The sequence below is a fragment of the Podarcis cretensis genome (genome assembly GCF_951804945.1).
Source record: "Podarcis cretensis genome assembly, chromosome: 14".
NCBI lineage: Eukaryota > Metazoa > Chordata > Lepidosauria > Squamata > Lacertidae > Podarcis > Podarcis cretensis.
The window spans coordinates 8,529,263-8,547,169 of NC_137183.1; the positions used below are offsets into that span (position 1 = coordinate 8,529,263).

The following is a 17,907-nucleotide window of genomic DNA, read 5'->3' on the forward strand; positions in this document are numbered from 1 at the left end:
TATATATATATATATATATATATATATATATGAGAAACAACACTATCTAGGAATATTTGTTGTTTCAATTAACCTGATTTAACGGCTCTCAAGGCATGGGGGTCAGAGCCTGTAGTGCTGGGTAATTTGATTTTGAGCACCTGTCGATCAGATTTCAAGGGTGGTCAACCCACACCAGAGGTACAAATATTGATGTGTTTAGAGTGTAGCGTACCTGTCAGGAAGATGCAATAGTTCACAGTGAAATCCCCTACATTTCACATCCTCACAGTTTCAACCTTCAGCTTCCTGGCTTTGATCACTGGCCTCAGGGGACAGTGTGTGTGTGTGTGTGTGTGTGTGTGTGTGTGTGTGTGTGTGTGTGTAAGAAGGGAGCTAGCATGGCAATGTGGTCCCTGGAAGGTTTTTGGGCATGGGTGTTACCTACACACACCCCAAATTTAATTATTGTGAAAGGACTGATTTGACATTTTGGGAGAGCTATGTGTGTGCAGAGAATTCTGGTCAAGCATTTTCACCTTTATTGGAAAACCCAGTCACAGTTTTCTGTTAAAGTCTCCCTTTTCAAACAACTTATTTTCTGAACGCCAAGAATCTGCAGGATGAGAATCTGTTGTGACAGCAGCATTCTGCATTTGGAGAGGGAGAAAATTCTACAAGGAGTTCCCCAGCTTTTCAGTGTCAGTAATTCAGTCTGTGTATGTATGGAAGTGAAAGCTGGACCATAAAGAAGGCTGATCACCGAAGAATTGATGCTTTTGAATTATGGTGATGGAGGAGACTCTTGAGAGCCCCATAGACTGCAAGAAGATCAAACCTCTCCATTCTGAAGGAAATCAGCCCTGAGTGCTCACTGGAAGGACAGATCCTGAAGCTGAGGCACCAATACTTTGGCCACCTCATGAGAAGAGAAGACTCCCTGGAAAAGACCCTGAGTTGGGAAAGATGGAGGACACAAGGAGAAGGGGACGACAGAGGACGAGATGGTTGGACAGTGTTCGCGAAGCTACCAGCATGAGTCTGACCAAACTGTGGGAGGCAGTGGAAGACAGGAGTGCATGGTGTGCTCTGGTCCATAGGGTCACGAAGAGTCGGACACGACTAAACGACTAAACAACAACAACAATTCAGTCTGTGGCAGTTTCCAGAAATTTACAAACAGAGGTGATTTGAAAGACTCAAGGTGAGTGTCAAATATGCACTAAGCACAACTTTGGAAAGGGACTTGTGGTTAAGAGGACTACATGCGGAATGTGGAGGTCTTGAGGACCTGTTTATACAAATATCTCTCACTCTGTAAGCCCACTGCTGTAGCTTTACATGCAACTCTGATAGTTTGTCCCCAAGGCAAGGCTGGGTGACCTGTGTCTCCCCCACAAGATGATGTTGTACCCCAGCTCCCATCACCCTCATGGTCAGTTGTCAAGGAAGATGGGAACTAGAGTCTAGTGCAGATGGTTTGGGGTTCAAACTCTGGCATCTCTGGCTGAGAAAGATCCCTGTTTTGAAACCCTGAATAGCCTCTGCCAGTCATTGTAGAGCATGGTGCCCTCTGGGTGCTGATTGACTACAATTCCCAAAATCCTTGACCACTGACAATGCTGGTTGGAGCTGGTGGCACCAATCCACCAAAATTTGGAGGACACCATGTTGATTAGCCCTAATATAGAAAATAGATGATTCAATGATGAATAGGTGATTATCCATTCTTTATATATTTAGACAAAGCAATTGCCTTTAGATCCATTTTCCGCCCCTAACTGATTTTTGAGAGTCAGCCCCTTAAAAGTGACATTCCTTTCAAGAACAGGAACTCTTATTAGGGGCCTGCATCATCAGCTGCAAGATTGGTTTAAGGGAGGCGGCCCCCTCCCAAATAACTTTAGCTTCAAGCCTCTTTCAAAATTGCATTGTATGATAACACAATAGTTGCATAACCCAGGACGGGTTTAGGGAAGGAGGCATGACTCTCTGACAGGGTCCTAGGGTCCTCTCACCTCCTTCCCAAAGTCTAGTTACCGCTTTCCCAGTTTGGGAAAGGGAGAGTGGGCTCTAGGACCCTATGGGAGCCTTGCATCTCCTTCCCAAAGCCAGGCGCCTCCTTATTTGCCTTTGGGAATGCGGAGCAAGGGCTTGGGGACACACACACACACACACACACACACACACACGAAATTTTGGCCCTGCACAGAGTGCCATAGTACCCAAGTCTGCCACTTGGGTATAACCTGGTGAATGCTGAGACAGAATTAAAATGATAATGTGTGCTTAAAGGCACAATTCCACATTTCAGATTTGAAGACTAGTTCAACTACTGCATCCATTCTCAGGGGGCTGAGAAAACGTGCAAAACACACTTTAGCACAGAAGTAGTCAACATGGCACCCTGCAGATATTGGTGGAGCCCCACCTCCCAGCAGTCCCAACCTCCATGGCCAATGGTCAGATATGATGGGAGTTGAAGTCCAACAGCATCAGGAGGACACCACATTGACTCCCCCCGCTGTGTTGCGAAGCCCTGATTGCTGCATTATCATAATGAATTAAATTCTAACACTGGAATTCTCTGTTTGAAGCCTGAACACAAGGGACTCAGCGATACAGCTGCCAATGCAGTTGTACCTTGGAAGTTGAACGGAATCCGTTCTGGAAGCCCGTTCGACTTCCAAAACATTCCAGAACCAAAGCGCGGCTTCTGATTGGCTGCAGGAAGTTCCTGCAGCCAATCAGAAGCTGCGGAAGCCCTGTTGGACGTTTGGCTTCCAAAAATAGTTCGCAGACCAGGTTTGCGATGTTCGGGAGCCAAAATGTTTGAGAACTAAGCTGTTTGACTTCCACGGTGCAACTGTACAACATTTTAAGTGTGTTTTAAGTGCATTCTACAAATGTGATACAAGGTGGTGATGGTGAGCTTATGGCAAATTCAATATATTTTTCAAAACACTTAAAAAAACAAGCATTTTCTGGAAATGGCGGAAATGACTGGCAGAATCCGAGACCAGGGAGAAGAGTTGGTGGAAGAAGATTGGAAGATATTTAAAATTTATTTACAGAAATACTGTAAAGTTTTTGAATGTTAATGACATTGAAATGAAATGAAGGGGTTCTAGTAATAAGGTATAAGAATATGTAAGAATGGATTGACATTAGATGAAAATTTGAAGCTATAATATGTGGGGGGAAATAATTAAGGATAAACTAACAGGATATGAATTTGCTGAACCAATCTTTAAATGGAATACAAAAAAGGGAGGCGTGAGGAAGTCAGGAAAATAAGTTAATCAAAGACGAGAAATTAAAAAAGAGGGATTTTTTGTTTTGTTTGTTTTTTCCTTTTGTTCTTTGTTAAATGTTTGTATTTTTGTATTTTTGTGTTTTTGTGTTTTTGTGTTTTTGCGTTTTTGTATCTTTCTTGTGTTTTTTCTTTTATGTCTTATAACTTTTTTACTGTTAAATTGCAATAAAATATTATTAAAAAAAACAACAAGCATTTTCACAGCGGGTTTTTTTTTATATGTGTCTGGATTCCACCTTAATGAACCACCGCACCCAAATTCAAGGGAGATTTAATGATGTCAAAATCCAAAGGGGAGCCAGTCTAGGATATCCTTTCCCCCCTCTTCTTTTGTTTGTTTCAGAATACAAGAAGAGCATGCTGGATCAGGCCAGTGTGGCACATCTAGTCCAGCATCTTGTTCTCACAATGAATGGCCAGATGCCCGTGGGAAGCCGCAAAGCAGGACGTGAATGCAACAGTACAGTACTTGCACCCCCAGAAGTTTCCAGAAATTGGTGTTCAGCATACTGCCTCCAACTATGTGTCAGTTTGCATTTCTTAGTGCAGAAAGTATTGATCTAATGTGTAGATATCTTTCCTATTCTACTTAATTCAAGGCGGTTCTGGAAGCTTCTCTGTGTGAAAGAAACAAGCAGAAGGTTTACGATGTTTGGGTTATTCCTTCCGAGAAGCTGAGTACAGCTGGCTTCAATGGCTTCTCTTATCTCTTTCTGTCACGGTCATGCTGACCATAATAAGAGGCCAGGAGGGGCCTGGATTTCACTTTCTCTCTCTTTCTCTCTCTTTTCCTTCTGTTGTGGTGGTCTGTACATAGTATGCTTAGACTTATTATAAGTTATTGTAAGTCTGCTGCAACTGGATTTCTTATGGACATTCTGAATGCATGGATTTGTGATCATTATGCTCATTTGCCTTCAGTAGCAGTAAAGCTCTGCTGGATGAAATACAATTGCCTCTGGTCTATTTTTGGGAATCCTGCAATGTGTTTAAGTTGTTACTCTGCTAACTATACATTGGAATCAGCTCTGGATCAATACTGAGTACAATTCAATGACACTATGGAGGTAGAAAATAGTCACTAGCTAGTAGCCATTGATTCCCTTCTCTCCCATAAATTTGTCCAAAACACTTTCAAAGCAATCCAAGCCAGGAGCCATCACTCCATCTTGCAGGGGCCAAGTTCCATAGTTTTAACTATTCACTGTGTGAAGAGGTCCTTTCTTTTATGTGTCTTGAATCCTCCAAGCGTTAAGAGAGAGGGAGAGAAACATTTTTCTAGTCACTCTCTCCATACCATGCATTGTGTTTTGGTTTTTTTACACATCTATCATGTTGCCTGTTACTTCCCTTTTCTCTAAACTTAAAAGCCCCACATGTTGCAATCTTTCCTCATAGGGGAGTTGCTCCATCCCCTTAATCGCTCTCATTGTTTGCAGAAGCCATCAGACAAAATCCTCAAATAAGAGAGTATCAAGGTGGCTTGATAATGTATCGCAGGATAAGCCTCTTAGGTGATGACATGCTCCTCTACCTGACTTTGCCGAAGGCTTCTCAAACTTGCTGCTCAGGATGAAATTGCTACCCATGGCTCTGTTTCAAGATTCTAAATTAATTATAAGGAATCCAAATTAATATCAGTTAGTGTTCAGTTCAGCCCTCGTTGCTTAATTATATTTAAAGCAAACTCCCTTATCAGTGGTGGGTGTCTAAGTAGGGATATGTATGGGCACATTAAAATCAACAGCAATCAACATGTTTTCTAGACTCAGGCTACATCTACACAGTGGCGTAGCGTGGGTCGTCAGCACCCGGGGCAAGGCAAGTAATTTGCGCCCCCTAACCCATGGATTTGCGCCCCCTAACCCATGGATTTGCGCCCCCTAACCCTAACCCCCAGATGTTGCACCCGGTGCGGCCGGCCCCCCCTGCACCCCCCACGCTACGCCACTGCATCTACACCATACATTTAAAGCACATTTAGCACACATTGCTTCCCCCATGTTCAGTCATGACCTTTTGGCTGAATGGGGACATTCTCTTGTGTATAATTGCAGGAAACACCAAGAGTAGAACAAAGTCCCTTTGGCTGCGGGTGCAACTGTCCTGTGCATTCAGTCACTAGAGCAGCAGTTTGGAGCATCTTCCTGGTTAGTGAAGTAGTCTCAGATTCTGGAGTGGTTCCACCCACCTAGCCTGGTCATTGAACCCCCCTAAGCAGAAAGAGCTATGAAGGGCTTTCTGTCTAGGGTCAGATTCAGGCTGAGAACAATGGCCTTCCTGGCTGGGTGTGTTTCAGAGTGTTACTTCGCTCTCCCTCCTGGTTTGATTCCTTGGCTCTGACTCCATGGTACTACTCTCTTGCTTGCCTGCCTGTCACTCAGCTCTGATGACAGTAAATATATGCCCCAGTTCAGATGCCCAAACAGGGCTGCAAGCACACACAGAAGGTCATGCAAGGCCCCTCATTCTTGGAATTCCTTTCTCCGGAGATCCCCCAAAACCTGAGCCTGTGCATCTTCTGAAAGGGATGTCAGATGCATTTATTGAAGCTGGGCTAGGATTGAATAATTAGCTAGCCATGGTGGCTGTGCTTGTCTCCAAAGCTAGAGTCCATAATACTTCTGAATGCCAGTTTCTGGAAACAACAGGAGGAAACAGCATCCTTCTGCTCTGATCCTAATTGTGGGTTTCCCACAAGCATCTGGTTAGCCACTGTGAGAACAGGAAGCTGGGCTGGAAAGGCCATTGGCTAGTAGCCGTTGTTATCCCTCTCATCCATTGGCCTGATGCAGCAGGATCTCGTCTTAAGCCTTCCATCAGCATCCATGTGTCTTCCAGTTTCAGAGCACTTCATCTTGCCCAGTGGCGTAGCGTGGGTTGTCAGCACCCGGGGCAAGGCAAGTAATTTGCGCCCCCTAACCCGTGGATTTGTGCCCCCTAACCCGTGGATTTGCGCCCCCTAACCCTAACCCCCAGATGTTGCGCCTGGTGCGGCTGGCCCCCCCTGCACCCCCCACGCTACGCCTATCATCTTCTCTTAGTCTCTTTCATCTTCTCTTAGCCTTTCAGTCCGGACTTTATTACGTTCACGCACCAAATAGACCACTTGGTGCAAACAGTTAAATATTCCATGAAGGCAATGGATGAGCTGAGTCTCTTCCAGGCTCCTAAAACCCTGCTCAATCCCACTATCAAATAATGCTGGGCTGGCTTGGAAAGATCATTTCATATTTTGTTATACAGACACCAATCTCGGTGAAGTAATTTTAAAAAATCAGTTTTGAAAAGCAAAAATAATCCATTCATATTTTTGATGAGATTTATGCTACAAAAATACAATAATAATAAGGTAAAACAGAAGAGCACAGAAGCTTCTCCTGATATGCGTGCACAGGATATCATGTAATGTAGAGGTAGCCAGTCTGATGCCATCCAGTTGTCATGGGACTACAACTCCCAGCCACCCCAGCTGGCATTGGTCAATAGATGATGAGAGCTGAGGTCCAACAGCATTTGGAGGGCTTGCACTGGCACCCTCACCTCTGGAGCAGACAAGACTGGGATAGATGGACTGTCTGGCCTGGCATCTGATGGAGCTTCCTAAGTTCTGGGGTGATCAGAGGGCCCTCCTCTGAACTGCTGCCAAAGCTCAAATTGTGATAGAATGGAAATACAGTGGTACCTCGGGTTACATACGCTTCAGGTTACATACGCTTCAGGTTACAAACTCCGCTAACCCAGAAATATTACCTCAGGTTAAGAACTTTGCTTCAGGATGAGAACAGAAATCGTGCTCCAGTGGTGCAGCGGCAGCAGGAGGCCCCATTAGCTAAAGTGGTGCTTCAGGTTAAGAACAGTTTCAGGTTAAGAACGGACCTCCGGAACGAATTAAGTACTTAACCCAAGGTACCACTGTAGAGTGGAAGGTGAGCTGGCTTGTGAGATCCCAGGACCTCAAGACATTGAACAAAGTGACCGCTCACCCTGCAAAGGACTATGGGCATTTTTTCTTCCGGGGTTTATCTCAAGGGGTGCTTCCCATTTCAGAACTCTTTACTGGTACCATGTGAGACCAATAAAACACCCCTTCCTGTGGTGCCTGCAGGACTGCTTTAAAATGTGACCCCATTCACGTGTGTGATCAATCTGCTTGCTGTTATGAATGGAAAATTTATGTTGTTGATCGGGGACACTCAGGATTGTTCCCTCATTGGAATCCAGGTCCCATCAGTCCCAGGCAGCATGGCCAATTCAATAACATTTTGACGGCACCACGTTGGCTAACCTGATGTACATCGTAATAGTGTGAAATGGATTCTTGTCTCCTGTCCTTGTCTAATTTTGTGTTCTCTGGTTGGGGGAGGGGTCTTCTTTTTCATTTGTCTTTATTTTGCTGTTCCCTTTAATTGAATGCTTATTGAGAACTGCAGTTGCTCCCCAGTGTGCTACATCTGTGGCTGTCTTTACGGAATACTTATTTCACATATTGTCTTATTCACAACTATAAAACTGTAAAGAGTCAGATAAAAAAAACTTGTTTCTCATTGCCTGCAACCGAACAGATCAAACGGGGGCACTTAGGAGTTTGGGTCATGAACTGTCAATAAGTTGGGGTCATGCCCTTGCAAGTAGCTTTCGAACACTCAGTTGGCATTCCAATTCCTGAGAAAGAAACTGGGTGGGTGGTGGCGAAGCACTGGGGATGAAGTTATGGGTCAGACCAAAGGTGGAATGAGAGCATTATGCTGTAAGTCAGCCTCCTAAGGTATGGTTACCAGATTTTTTTCAATGAATCTGGGGACACCTTTTTTTTTTTTTTTTTTTTTTTAAGCTGAGTAGCAACAAGAAGTCAGTAGCGGGGATGATGAGGCAAAAGACCCTGGGCCCAAGCACACATACATATTGTATAAAAGTGTAAAGCCCTTCTTTCGCACCCTGCGAAACATAAATGCACAGAGTTTTTAAAAAACTGGGAAATGGTGCGCAGCCCGCCTGTGACTCCTGAGTCTTCCCTGATCTCCTGCCCCCTTCCCCCTTTGTTTTGACAGACTGGGGGAGGCTCAGGAGACGCAGGTGGGTGGCTGTTGCCCAGGAGGGGTGCAAGGAGCGTGGTTTCTCTGCCAGGCAAGGTGCAAAGCCCTTCTTTTGCACCCTGTGAAAAATAAATGTGCAGAGTTTTTTTTAAAAAAATTGGGCAATGCCCACCTGCCCAAGACTCCTGAGCCTCCCCCGATCTGTCAAAACAAAGGGGGAAGGGGGCAGGAGATATGTACCACCGGATGTCCCCAGTTCCCCTTCAGCAGTGGCAGCAGCAGCGAGCAGCTCCTGAAGCCAGCCAAAGCCAACTGCGCTACCAGGCTGGCTCTGGGCTGCTGAGGCTGCCGCTGCCACATTTCCTAGGGACAGATTTGCAAATCTGTGGACATTCTGGGTATGGAATTTGTCCGGGGAAAGGTTTGCAAATTCAGGGACTGTCCCTGGGAACCAGTGACGTCTGGTAACCCTATCCTAAGGTCACATCCGCATTTAAAGCACATGACTTCCCTCAAAGAATCATAAAAAGGGGAGTTCACCCAACCACAGAGCTACAACTCCCAACAACCTTAACAAACTACAGTTCCCAGGGTTCGGGTGGGAGAGAATCCACATGCTTTAAATGGATGGTTTGGATATGGCCATTCTACAACATTGTGTAATTTAAGCCTCCACCATTGGAGGTCCTCCTCTGGGTACTCACCCATCACTGTTTGAAGTACAGCGGAGATTTACTTTGGACAGAGACTTCAACAGCAGCAGCAATAAATTGCTTTCTAGTAGAACCTCATTCCATCCCTTTTCTCCTGGTATTCCAACATCAGATATACTTTTTCACAAATTTGTTTTCTTGAGGGCTCTAAAGGATTCCCCCTCACCCTTGTCGGCTGCTGTGTCAAGAGTTTTCGTTGTTATTCTTCATTTCATTTGCTGACAGTTGCTAAACTCCAAAGCGATCTTCACTGACTGCTTATGTGTATGTTATTGTGTTTGGCTGTGGCTGATTTGATGGTTAGCTCTCTTGTAATATAAGCCCTTGAAGGTTGTTTTGTTTTTTAACCAAACCCATCGTGATGTCAGTGGATTAAGTGCTGGGTGCAGCCCAGGTTCAACTCATTACTCAGCCACACTGTAGGCTGGGTGACCTTGAGCCTGTCACTCTCAGCCTTGCCTGCTTCACAGGGCTTCTGCGAAAGGATAACAGGGGGCCCGTCCTGAGGTCCTTGGATAAAAATGGATAAGATGAATTCTGCTTTAAATCGGACGAGCCGAAATCACAGGAAAGTCAGTTCCTTGCTTGCGAAGGAACTGTAGCATTTAGATCAGGGTTAACAGTGGTTTTCTTGACCACTAATGATGCTGTAAATGATGCTGTCATATAGTTATTCCCACGGGCCTCATCTCGTACACAATAGGTCACAGGCAACCTGGCGCTGAGTCAAGATGTCTGCACTCCAGAGTGTCAGCTCTTTGGCGGATGCATCTTGGGAGACTTTGGATCTGAGGAAAATGCTATTGGAATGGTTTATGTTCCCGAAGGGGACTTTACAGAGCTGGAGACCAGGGGAAGGGAGAGGGGAGGGGAGGAAAGATAGGGGCAGTCATTGGCTGCTCTGCAAAAGGTTAAATCTTTGGAGGAGGGAGGGAAATTGACATATTGGAGGATGGAGTGACCTAGAAAGTCCCAGAGGAAATGATGCTATAGCAGGGACATAATGGCAGATTTGTCTCTCCCTTTCATTGGTTTTACACCAGCAGAAATAATGGTGAAGGGTTTGAAGATAATGCGATGGAAGGAAAGGTGATATTGAAGAATTTGGTTATTGAAGAATGCTTAAAAGCTATATGAAGCTGTTTTATACTGAGCTAGTCCATTAGCCCATGTGGTCTGCCCTTGTCTCCTGTGACTGGCCCCCCCAAGGTTACAGGACCTGCCGTGCTACCTTTCTAAAAACTGGAGACAGCACAGATTAAACCATGGGTTCTTCCGCTGATTTATGGACCATCTCTGATGGCCCACCCCTCCAACTCCAAATGATCACACCCAGTGACTTAATATACGTAGATGTTAGTGTTTATGCTACTTGCCGCAGCAAGAATGTCAGTAGCTTCCCATTGGAAATCCGACTCACCTCCCTCCCGAAAGGAAGTGACTAGCAAAAAATTGCACTGCCAGAACAGCTGACACACAAACAGAGAGTTCTTAATGGTTCGTCAAAAATAGACCACTTTTATTTGACTTGGAATAAGTTTTTCTCTTGTGTTGACTCGTCGGCACAGTCCACTAAACCCCCTGCTCCACAGATAAATATGAGGAGAGGCTTTATCGGGAACTAATTCGACTCGCCTTTTTCTTCTTATATGTGATAAATGTATTCTGCATTGCATTCTCAGTTGTTTCCCCCTTCCCTCTGTATTCTCATTTTATTTTTCTATTTGTATTTTTTCCATTCATTATTCTTACTGCATTTTGTATGTGCTTATGTCGTTAACCATTCTGTATGAAGAATGGCCACAACAACAACAACAACAGTTTCTTATTTTAAATAAATAGTAGATGTTGAACAGCATTGAGAAGTCACTCTTGGGTTCTTTACTTTGTTGTTTTTGTTTTGATTTACTCAATAAAGTCTTTCAATAATAATAATAAATTCCAAAATAGCAAAACCAGCATTGGAGACAAGAATGTACCCTGCAATACCGCATAGCACAAAGACCGTGGGGCTCAAACTAGTCTCTCAGTCCTATGCTTTGGACATGACCTTGCAGGTAGGAGGTATACCTGCTGGAATAGCAGCTGATGGACCCTGTTCCTTTGGCCGATGGAATAGCCAGAGCTGTGTTCTGTGAATCCCATCATTCTTGACCATTGGCTGAGCTGTCTGGGGATGATGGGACTTGTAGTCCAACAACATCTGGGGGCTTATGGTTGAAGAACTCTGGGCCAAAGTGCTCTTTCCCCTTGATTCTGCAGTGCAACCTGACAGTTGGAGCTGGGTGTTTTTTTCCTAGGGACAAGGTGTAGAAGAAACCAGGCACTCTGTCATGGCTCCTTCTCTAGCCAGTGAATGGGGACAGGCTGGTCTCCCCCCTTGCCATGACGCACATGCATGGAGCTCATGCACAAGGAGAGGTCCCTTCCAACTACATGCCACTGAAGAAGAACGAGCAGGTCTTTCCAAAATACCTCTGTTGTAAACAGTCACTTGAAATCTTCTGGATTTCAAAATCTGGCCAATCATACCTTTGCGTTTCATTGCTGTGGTACAGTTAGCATTTGAAAGATATATTCAGTCAGCACTGAATATCTTCATATGTTTTAGAACCTATTTCTGTGCTATTATACACTGTGCCTGCATTGCAACATTGCAAAGCCACGTAAGATTCTTTGCTTATTATTGTACATCCTATTGCCCACCAGCTACAGACTTGCTTTTGTAACTTGAAAAAAATTCTTTCAGACCAATGTGATAGAAATATATCCTATTTGGACCTTCTTCATTCATTTTTAACTATTGACTGGCCAGGGATTATGTCCTCTTCCTCCTCTGCCTTCATCCTTGGCTAACCCCATAGGAGCTGCCATCTAACAGAAAAGCTATTGACAACCAAATGAAATTCCAGCCCCTTTCTCCCCAGTTGCCTTCCTGTTTAAGGGCTGCTTGTAGAATGAAGGCTTGTAGAATGAAGGCAATTTCTTCTGTGTCTTAGGTTTACTCCCCATCCCTGGTGGGTTGTTGTTGTTGTTGTTTTTTGTTTGGACGAGTCATGGTCAATCTGTTCTATTTTAGCTGTTCTATTTGGCACAAGCTGAGGAGAAACTGGTACACCCCGTCATCTTGATAGTTCCTTTCATATTTTTTTGTTATGTGTTTTTCTAGTCCCCACCTGCTTTCTAGAGAATGGAAAAGTCGCACTTCGCCTCCATGTAGCAGGTGGGCACAGAGCCGCCCTGTGCTAGTACCAGCTGCTGAACAGATTGGCTGCTAGGCAGGGACCTTCCACAGAGAAACAAAAGCTTCTGCCTCCCCAAAGACGATCCTACTCTGTGAATGGAGAAAGTCTAATTTTAATCTTGGGCCTCTTGCTTTATGCAAGTCGCTTGAGTGGCGGGATAAACAGGGACAAGTGGGAAAGAAGGAATTTCTGGCTTGCTCCACATTAATTTTACACAAAATGTGTGCATGTGTGCCTATGCACTAAATGGCAGCTGACAGCCTCTTCTTGGTAGATTTGTGCTGAGAAATACTTGAATCGTTTCGACACTTTATGCCTAATGTGAAAACAGTCAGCAAGTGAGATAGTTTGTGAGCAGGGGAGGGAATTAGATCTTGTTTGCATCTTAATGAGAAATGACGTCATTCGCTCTCCTCGAACACGGAAACCAAAACACAATTATCCTTTGAAATCTGCACTTATCTGAATTTTCCAGTGCAATTTTCCACCAAAATAACATGTACAAAAGAGTATATGTTAGGGGACAGTGTACATAAAAATGAATGTATTAATTAACTGCAAAGCTGATTTCTGAAGAAGGCTTTTCTTTCGAATTTGGATGATGCAGAGACAGAAATTGCTGGAGAAACAGGATTGAAGAAGAAGAAGAAGAGTTTGGATTTGATATCCCGCTTTATCACTACCCTGTGGAGTCTCAAAGCGGCTAACATTCTCCTTTCCCTTCCTCCCCCACAACAAACACTCTGTGAGGTGAGTGGGGCTGAGAGACTTCAGAGAAGTGTGACTGGCCCAAGGTCACCCAGCAGCTGCATGTGGAGGAGTGGAGACGCGAACCCGGTTCACCAGATTACAAGTCCACCGCTCTTAACCACTACACCACACTGGCTCTTGAGGAAAGCACTCATAGGGCGCCAGCATCTGCTGACTATTTGGGAAGGGAGGAGCTTGAATTTAGGAAGTGACCTATTGCATCAGACGAGATTTCCCTCTAGTCTGGCACCCTGCTTCATGCAGTGGTCAGCCATATGCCTCTAGGAAGCTCACAGGTCAGATGTGAAAGGCAATGGCAGGGATATTCAGAAGACTCTGCAATAAAACGTTGAAGTGCATCTTCACCTCTTAACAGGAACATTCTTTCTGTTCAAGGAGACAGATGTATGCCTTCCTACAGAATTATAATATGTTAGGTCTTTAGTCAAATCACTCTTCCCTCTGCCCTCTCTGTGTTCCATTTTCCTGTTCCAATTGACACTCAAAGTTCTGGGCTCTTGGCGCATGCTTGATCCTTGTTGGACTGTTTTTGGAATATAGAAATCTCCCCCCCCCCCGGGCTTTTTAAAAATAAGTTGCTTACCTTGAGGCTTAGCCGGACATCCCAACACTTTCCTTGTGTTCCTTGGTGGCCCCATTTTGGACTCTGATCCTGTCAGCACACGGCCACCTGAGTTTGCTGTTAGAGGGAATTAGGGCATGGCCTCTCAGTATGGAGATACCATTTAGCTATCACAGGTATTAGCTGCTGATGGACTTATTCTCCATGAATGTGTCTAATCCTCTCTTAAAGCTATTTGTGCCAGAGACCATAACCGAAATCAATAATTCTGATATGTACTGTAGCAAGGCTCAATGAAACAGGGAATCTCATATATAGACTGATAGAGAAATACAACTTTAAAAAAATCTACAGCTATTCATTTTACTCCCAGAAGACATGTTGAGAGGGCCAAAATGAATAGCCAGGTCAACCTCTGCAGGTAGCAAAATCAAAATCAACTCACGGTGTTGCTCAATCTTGGGTCCCCAGATGTCATTGGGCTCCAACTTCCATCATCCCCAGACAGCATAGCCAGTGGTCAAGGACGATGGGAGTTGCAGTCCAACAACAAGATGTTGGCATCAGTGGAGTGAGGTGGGCATACAAGGCTGGATTCAGCTAAAGGGTCCTGCTGGCCGAAGCCCACACCATGACTTCCACTAGCCTAATAGGGTTCGCCCCATCTCTTCCCCTGCCCCCAACTGGCTCTTGGGAGGGAAGGGGAAGAGATGAACAGCACAAAGGAGGAGGAGAAGGGACATAGTTCCACAGATGGCATGATCTCCTTAATGCTGCGATGAAATCCTCCCATAGGGTTGTACGCCATGCTAGTCATACTTGGAGTAGCCCCACTGAAATTAATGAACATGCCTAACGTAGGTCTATTAATTTAATAGATCTACTCTGAGCAAAACCTAGCTGGATACACACTGTGCAGTTCTGAGGCACTGGACTAGGGAATGCAGAGTACTGGGTGGGAGCCAGGAGAGAGGGATCTGAATTTTGCATATTGGTTGGAACTTAGCCAAAATGTTTGCTTTAGGCCTGCAACCTAGAAATAAGATGGGTTAAGATGAGCCTTTGACTAATGAATGTTTTAGATGAAGCTATAGATAGATGAAAGAAAAATGGAGAATAGCAATTATTGTTGTTCCATGCACGTTTCTTCCACAGCAGGGAGACACACACACACACACACACACACACACACACACGTGTTTTTAACTAGCTCAAAGTCAGCCTGTGGTACAATCTCACAGCTGGAGGATGTAGTCCGCCTAGCTGTGTTTCATGTCTTACTGCCCCAGGGGAATGGTTATCTCATGATTACCACCATACCTCTTGAGCTTTAGTAGTACATAATTTATGCACTGAAGGAGAAAGACAACTAAATTAGGTGACATTATAAAAAAGAGAGAGAGAGAGAGAGAAGCAATTGAAGGAAAAAAAACCCTCAAAACCCCCAAAACAGCACAAATGCCAATTGGAAAATAACGCTGACAATATTATTCAGAAGAGGCAAATTGGAAAGAAAACAAGGATCTTATTTCATATGCTTATGAGAGGGGAGCTTTTCTCTCATTCTGGAAAACAAGGCAAAACGAGCTTCAGTACTCAGAATAAAATGCGCTGGTAAACACCATGCTCTCCAATAATTTTGTGTAGGAAATGTATGTAATTATAACCAAGAACAAAGGCATATTTCTTTCCCACCTACCTCCTTTCTTTTTCAAAGAATGCCTCCACTTCTTTTTTTTTGTTAGACACTCTGCATCCTAGCAATGTATGAATATTTATTCCTTAAGATGCTTGGTACGTAACTTTTGTTCTTCCATTATTTGAGAAGTTGCCAGTCAACCAGGACCCACCCACTCTGGAGAAGCAAGTTCCCACACGTGGTTTGTTTTTACAGGGCTTCTATCTTGCTTTCACGAGCTTCGCTTTCAGTTCATAGTTACGCTTTGTTTAGCTAGTCACCATAATAATGAAACTTGTATTGACTAGCACCAAGACTGATGAACAGCCTTTTTTCTAATTGTTTTCACATATGTGGAGCAGGAGACTGGGGGAGCCATATTTTGGACTCACATTCATTGACTGCTAAGGAGTAAAACTAGGAGTGGGGAACCTTTTCCAGTTGCTGGAAACCACAGGAAGGTAGAATGCTCTTGTGCACAAATCCTGCTTGAAGATTTCCCACAGGCATCTGGCTGGTCCCTGGGAGAACAGAACACTGGACTAAATGGGCCATTGGCCTGATCCAGCAGGCTCTTCTTATGTTCTACTGCAGCCAAACGGATGCATTCATATTTCAGGGGCGCATAGGGTCAATAGGACCATAGCCAAAGGAGGCAGAAGAATGGATGTGACTCTTTCCTTTGCACAGCAAGCTGCACTGCAGCCATGCAGAGTCAAAGGTTTCTGTACCCAACAGCCTCTCTTCATCTTCATCCAGACAAGCAAGAGGCAGTGTCATGGTTTAAGAACACATTTCAACCAGGCAAAAGCACCTGACCAGGGTGTGGAGCAGAAACAGCGAGAGGTGCTGCCTGGAGACAGGCCCAAGAGCTGGAGAGAAGGGCAGGAGGACCATACTCGGCCCCCAGGATGTAAGCTTCGCTAAACCTTGGAGTAAACTATTGACATGAAATGAGCCAGTGACAATCCACTTCCCATGGTGGAGGAATAGACCTGCATTCCATGTCTAAAGGTAAAGGTAAAGGTAAAGGGACCCCTGACAATTAGGTCCAGTCGCAGACGACTCTGAGGCTGCGGCACTCATCTCACTCTATAGGCTGAGGAAGCCGGTGTACAGCTTCCGGGTTATGTGGCCAGCATGACTAAGCCGCTTCTGGTGAACCAGAGCAGTGCAAGGAAACGCCAATTACCTTCCCGCCGGAGCAGTACCTATTTATCTACTTGTACTTTGATGTGCTTTCGAACTGCTAGGTTGGCAGGAGCAGGGACCGAGCAACGGGAGCTCACCCCGTCACGGGGATTCGAACCGCCGACCTTCTGATCGGCAAGTCCTAGGCTCTGTGGTTTAACCCACAGTGCCGCCAGCATCCCTGCATTCCATGTTTACTCCACAACTAATGGGACATGGAAGATCAAAGGCCAGCTTCTCCCCTCCCAAAAAAAAGCGGGGGTGGGGGAGAGGTGGAGTAGGCTTTTGTGTATATGGAAGAAAGAGACACACATTGATAAGCACAAAGAGAGAAAACAACTCAAGAAGTACCAAATGTTGATCTCAAAATGTTGAGTACCAAATGCATCTCAGAAGGAATTATTTCTTTCTTTTGAGGCTGGTTTGAAAACTATCAAACAAACACTTTGATTTCATCTATAATTATTAATTCATCTATTAAATTAAATATATATGCTTAAGCAGACCTAGTTGCTGGGCAGCCTTCCCCAATCATGTGCTCTTTAGATGCTTTGGACTACATCTCCTTTGGTCCCTGACCGTTGGCTATGCTGGCTGAAGGTGATGAGAATCGTGGTCCAAACCAGTCCAATCCAGGGGGTACAAAATTAGGGAAGGCTGCTTTACAGTAGCCTCCTCCACATTTAAACATACATTCCACCAAATCCTGATAATGCCGACCTTAATACTGACTTCTTTGCTCAGGAGCTTATTGAGTCCAAAATGGAAATGCATTCCCAAGCGCTCCAAAAACATTTCCCCTCATCTTTGAATATACTGAATTTCTTTTTATTTTTCCATACTACTGCTGTGTTGGTTTGATGTTGTCTTTCTGTTTTAATGCTATCATTTCTTTTTATATTGCAGTTCAGTATAGCAGTGCTTAGAGATCCCCCCCCCCATGAAGTGGTTTATTTATACTAAGTATTTATACTAAGAAAATGCACATTGTTTGGTTCATGGTGAAAGAGGAGGCACACCCACCCTTCATGGGAATTGCATCACCACCTAGTAAACTGATGAACTACTCATTTACAAATCTCACTTTCACTCACCATCAACTAGGCTGGTGTGGCTGATGGGAGCAGGAGCTCAACAACATTTGGAGGACCACAGGCTCCCCATCTCTCTACTGGGGGTCATTCACACAATCCATCTGAGCCCATAACAGTTGTGCTTTTCAGTTAAGCCTGTTGTCAAGGGATGAGCTGGTTTGTGTGAAAGCTGGCTGCTACCGCCAGACATGTGCTATGCCAGTGATAGCCAACGTGGGGCCTTCCAGATGTTGTTAGACTACAACTTGCATTGGCTACAACAGTATAGTCAGTAGTCAGGGATGATGGGACTCATAGCCCTACAAAATTTGGAGGGTGCTGT

General features: G+C 44.7%; 2 long non-coding RNA genes across 2 annotated transcripts in view; one reads left to right on the forward strand and one right to left on the reverse strand.

The window, feature by feature from the left end:
* LOC307203047 overlaps window positions 1-16,235 on the reverse strand; it is a 36,019-nt gene extending 19,784 nt beyond the window's left edge. Inside the window, exons 1-2 of the long non-coding RNA XR_013833104.1 lie at window positions 15,322-16,235; window positions 13,644-13,739 (exon numbers count right to left, since the gene is read on the reverse strand). This is a non-coding gene — a long non-coding RNA (uncharacterized lncRNA). The remainder of the gene's footprint in view (window positions 1-13,643; window positions 13,740-15,321) is intronic.
* LOC307203063 overlaps window positions 1-17,907 on the forward strand; it is a 188,764-nt gene that overhangs the window by 23,773 nt on the left and 147,084 nt on the right. The gene's annotated exons all lie outside the window — the stretch shown is intronic.